Source organism: Bos javanicus, chromosome 14 (genome assembly GCF_032452875.1).
Source record: "Bos javanicus breed banteng chromosome 14, ARS-OSU_banteng_1.0, whole genome shotgun sequence".
Taxonomy (NCBI): Eukaryota; Metazoa; Chordata; class Mammalia; order Artiodactyla; family Bovidae; genus Bos; species Bos javanicus.
The window spans coordinates 12,338,034-12,342,888 of NC_083881.1; the positions used below are offsets into that span (position 1 = coordinate 12,338,034).

A 4,855-nucleotide genomic window follows, 5' to 3' on the forward strand; every position below is an offset into this window, starting at 1 on the left:
CCTCTGTTGCAAAGTACAATACGTATGTTTATCTTGCTTCTAAGAAGGGGGATATTAAAATACTTGAGGATTTTCCCCTCCTCGCCCTGGCATGCTGACTCCCAGCGGCTGCACGGCCACATATAATGAAGTGTAAGAGCAACAGTCAATTATGGCCTTCGCAAACACAGGGACCTTTCCTGAGGTTGGAAGTCGCATCACTTGAAAGGCTGACTTTCTTCAAACTTCCAGGAACTGAGTGGCCCAGAGCCCGTCTATTTAAAGGTCAACCCAGCCCTGCTGTATTTGGAGGGCTGCCGCCAACACGAGCTTATTCTCGGCCCCTCTCCGCAGCCACCGCAGCGGGCCGTGAGCAGCACTGGGTTCCTTTCGAAGGGAGGCGAGGGGCGCCCAAGACAGAGGTCAGAGAGAGGGGGGAGGTGAGAAGTGACTCGTCGCCCTCCTGTTTCATGGGGGCAACCTTGGGGGCTGGTGCTTAAGACGGTGAACTCCTCCATGGCCGACCTTTGAAAACAATGACCACATCTCAGAATCAAGCCTCGTTTCCAATTTCCAGGGACAAGGTCATCCCTTTTGTCCCCCTCTTAGCTCAGCTCTCTGGGCCTGAGTGTTGGAGCAGCAAGCGGAGCGCAGGCGGCAGGAGACAACCCCCTAAGATAAGGCAACCAGAGAGACCACCTCACCCACCAGTGACTCACAGAACCTTTAGAAAATGTTTAACCCTTAGCTTGGTGTTAAACTCACACAACACTGCATTTACTTAATCCCACTCCTTGCTAACTAAGGTGGTAAAGAATACATCTGCAATGCAGGAAACTTGGGTTCAATCCTTGGGTCTGGAAGATCCCCAGGAGAAGGGAATGGCAACCCACTGCAATATTCTTGCCTGGAGAATCCCATGGACAAAGGAGCCTGGCGGACTACGGTCCACAGCATTGCAAAGAGTCGGACATGACTGGACGACTAACACACTGCTTGCCTGTTGTTTACTCGTCCCACTAACTGCGAGCGGACTCGGAGGTGACAGGTGTGGAGAAATCACCGCTGACACCGCATCTATAATGTGCACAGGGTCTGAGTGGGTGGTGGGGACAGCTGACCAGCCCGAAGTCACCCAGCTAGTGAGAGACAGGGTCAGAATTCCAACGCCTACCTGTCTGAGTCCAGGACACACTCTCCTATTTCGTCATTACCCTCCACACACACCCCTTGTTCAGGAAGTGAAGTAGCACTTTGCTGGAAAGTATTGATCCCACATGCCAGGTACCTGAGGGCTTCAGGGAGGAAGTGGCATTTGAACATTGCCTTCAGTGGGGCTCAGAGAAAAAAGGAAGAGGGGCCCAGGAAGAAAGTACAATGCGAACTAAAGCCTGAATAGACAGATAATAACTGGTTGCCAAGGGTGAAGCCCGGAGTATCCAGGGTATCCAGTATTAGGACATCCAACAGTCCTTTGGGACGCTTTCCTAGTCCTGCATGCTGAACTTAGACTCTGCCAGTCACTGCACTGTGCCACCCCTCTGGGTCATCCTGATCCTCGTGACAATGCTGAGAAGTAGAGATTACCAAGGATTAGAGGAGTCTCCACTACAGACTCCCTGGTTACAGGGAGGCAGGGCTTACACCAGACCCAGGGCCATTGGGTACTAAGGCTAGTGAGCTATCCACCTGCCTTCTCAAGTTTTTTTTTTCTTTTTCCTTTCTGCTGAGGTCATTGTGGACACAGGAGAGGATGCTCATGGGGAATGAAAGGAGGAAAAGAAAGAAAGGAAATACAGAGGGAGGGGAGGAAGGAGGGAAAACATGCCAGAACTGTGATTCAGTGCAGACCTTTCCGAGGGTCCGATTAGCCTGAAAAGACTTTGAAACCCGAACCAACAAAACCAAACACTCAGGGAGCCAAGCCAGAAAGCTCAGGCAGAGAATCTCCAAGACCAGACGTCATCAGAAGGCACTCTGGAAGGGACTTTGCTCAGAGGTCAGGTATCAGGCTGCACACTCCAGAAACAGAGATGAAGATCCCTGTGTGAGAGCTCACAGGGGAATGTGCTCAGGAGAAAGGGAGCGAGGGATGCAGGACCCACAGGCTGGGCGTGGCTTGGACTCCAGCCTCAGCCTGAGCTCACCAGCAGCTCTGGTAGTTAAATGGGACCACAGGGCTTACTCCCACTTCGAAGCAGGGGGTCTGGCCTTTTGTACCCCTGAGTCAGCAGAGACTGGGGGTGGTGGGGGGTGAGCAACTTCCTGGATGAGGCAGCAGATCTCCAGAGAAGCGGACGCCAGACCGTGAACTTGAACAGCTGGGGGGTGAGTGTGCCGGTCCGGTAAAGGGGGTCCGGGTGGGACATCAACAGCATTTATTACAATTAGTCATAATTTAATGACTGGGAGATGACCAGGAAGGACAACAGGCCCCGTTTTTTTAACATTTCCTGCAGAGTCGGGCTGCCTAAGCCAGAGCCTGGGTCAGGGCTGAATCTGCCTTCCAAGTGAGTGTGGAAACATCTGGGAAGTGACAGACACCGAGGGTGAGCACAGCCCCAGGGGAAGACGGCCGGACGGAGACGCGCGTCTGCGGGGCGTGAGACACGAAGGCCGATTGAAGGTCATCTCTCTTCTCTGCTCCTCCCTCCCAGAGAGGGCCAGCATATGAAGTCAAAGGAAACAGGCCGAGAACACGGACTTAACTCTCCCACCTAAAAAAACCCAGCAGGATTGGTCTATGATAAGCGTGTAGATCTCTGCAAGAGATTATATGATCAGATATTTCCAATGAATTACCAATGGGTTTATGCCTGGCATGCAGCTAGAGCTAAATAAAAGCTGAGTGGCTTGTCAGCTGTACAGATTGTAACCTCCGCCTCGGGCTTAACGACGACCTCCTAAACTTTTCCCAGAGAGGTGGTGGAAATGAGGTGGAGAGCCTCATTCGTGCGTGAGTTTTGCCGCCGTTGGATGGTTCTCAGTCGGCCACATCCTGATTTTTTTTTTCTGTTGTCTCCACACGTCCAGCAACAGACGAGAATAAACAAAAGGAGCCCTCTCCATACAATGGAATATTATTCAGCCGTGAAAAAGAATTAAGTATTGATATATGCTAGAACTTCCAGGGATGAATCTTGGAAACGCTGTGCTAAGGGAAACAAGTTAGTGTGTGTCCATGTGTATGAGGTGGCCAGAAGAGACAAATCCACAGAGCCAGAAGGCAGACAGGTGGTTCCCTAGGGTGGGGGCGGGGTGACTGCTAATGAAGACAATCTTTGAGGGTGATAAAATATTCTACAATGGACTGCAGGGAGTAGCACAGTTCCCCTAGCATGCTGAAACCTCTTACTGTACACTTTAAATGGGTGACTTGTAGGGTATGTCATTAAAGCTGTTACTTTAAAAAAAACAAAAAAGTTCTGCTGTCATAGGAAGGAATGACAATAACACCACCAATGATGGGTTCCATTCACTGTACAGAAATGTTAGTTGGGGGACTTCTCTGGTGGTCCAGTGGCTAAGGCTTTGTGCACCCAATGCAGGGGGCCGGGGTTCAATCCCTGGTCAGGGAACTAGATCCCACATGCAGCAAGTAAGGCCACAATTAAGAGCTGGCACAGCTGAATAAATAAATATATATTAAAAAGGAAAGAAAGAAATGTTAGCTGGTGGCCTCTGTAATACAGCGTGCTAGGCCTGAACAAGTCCCCAGACCACACCCTCCCACCCAAAACAGAGAGAAGACACCACCATTGGAAAGCCTTTGGACAAAAGGCTTTCAGAATACAGCTGCCCTTCAACCTCCAAAACACCCTGATCTTCACAATCCAAAGCCACTAAAGAGGGGCCACGCAGCAGCCCGCCAGGAACTCTTATTTTGTCTCCTGCCTCAAGCAATTCCTAAACAGTGGGAGTTAAATATTTATAAAGCAGTCACTGTTTGTTTAATGTTTGATCTGTACTTGCGAAGCACGGTGCAGGGAAATGCTGAAGTGACAGCTGATTATACAACACAGGGAAGCCCTGTGCCAGGGAGCCTGACACTTACCAGGAGTCCAGCCTCACCTTCCAGCCCAGCCTGGCCACCCTCGCCTCCTCCTCAAAGCGTGCCCGCAGGTTGGGGGTGGGGTGGGGGGGTCTCCAGTGTTTAGTCTCCTCTTTCCCAGTGCCCGTAGAATAAGACAAAATAGTCCTTTCCTCCAAAAGCCACAGGGCACGTGGCTCTTACTGGGATAAAGCAGTTTCAGTGAAAGTGGGGTGCCGCAGGGTCAAGGTCTGCCTTCCATAGACCCCACCACACACAAAGGGTGGGGGGCTCCAGGCCAGAACAGCAAGATGCATATGGAGACCAGGAACGCCTTCTGAGGCCTCCCCAAAGTCATCCCCTTTGTGCTTGTTCAGGCAGCCCCAACCTGAACACCAGACAACAAAACTGAATGTTCGCAAGCAACTCCCGGGCCTCACATTCCTTTCAACCTGATGCATCTCAGTTATCCCCACTGCAAAAGATGCCGGAAAGCCCCACCTGCTTCCCAGAGTTACTCCTGAGCTTTAATAAGATGATCCTTTATGGCAAGGGTCCCCAACTTTTGGGATCTAATGCCTGATGATCTGAGATAAAACTGATGTACTAATAACAGAAATAAAGTGCACAATAAATGTAATGCATTTGAATCATCCCCAAACCATCCCTCCCACCCTCCGCCCCAGGCCATGGAAAAAACTGTCTTCCGTGAAACCGGTCCCTGGTGCCAAAAAGGTTGGGAACTGCTGCTTTAAGGCATCACTGCTGTGTTGAGCAGGGCGACCACCACCGCCTGCTTCCGATTCCTGGCTCAGCCCTCACCTGGCTGTGACCCCTGGCGATTCC

The 4,855-nt window shown here is 51.1% G+C and overlaps 1 long non-coding RNA gene across 1 annotated transcript; it reads left to right on the forward strand.

Moving 5' to 3' along the window:
- Positions 1 to 1,196: 1,196 nt before the first annotated feature.
- Positions 1,197 to 4,649, forward strand: LOC133260341 (uncharacterized). Its single transcript, XR_009740763.1, has 2 exons — positions 1,197 to 2,307; positions 2,439 to 4,649. It is a non-coding gene; the product is annotated as an uncharacterized LOC133260341 (long non-coding RNA).
- The last annotated feature ends 206 nt before the right edge of the window (positions 4,650 to 4,855 follow it).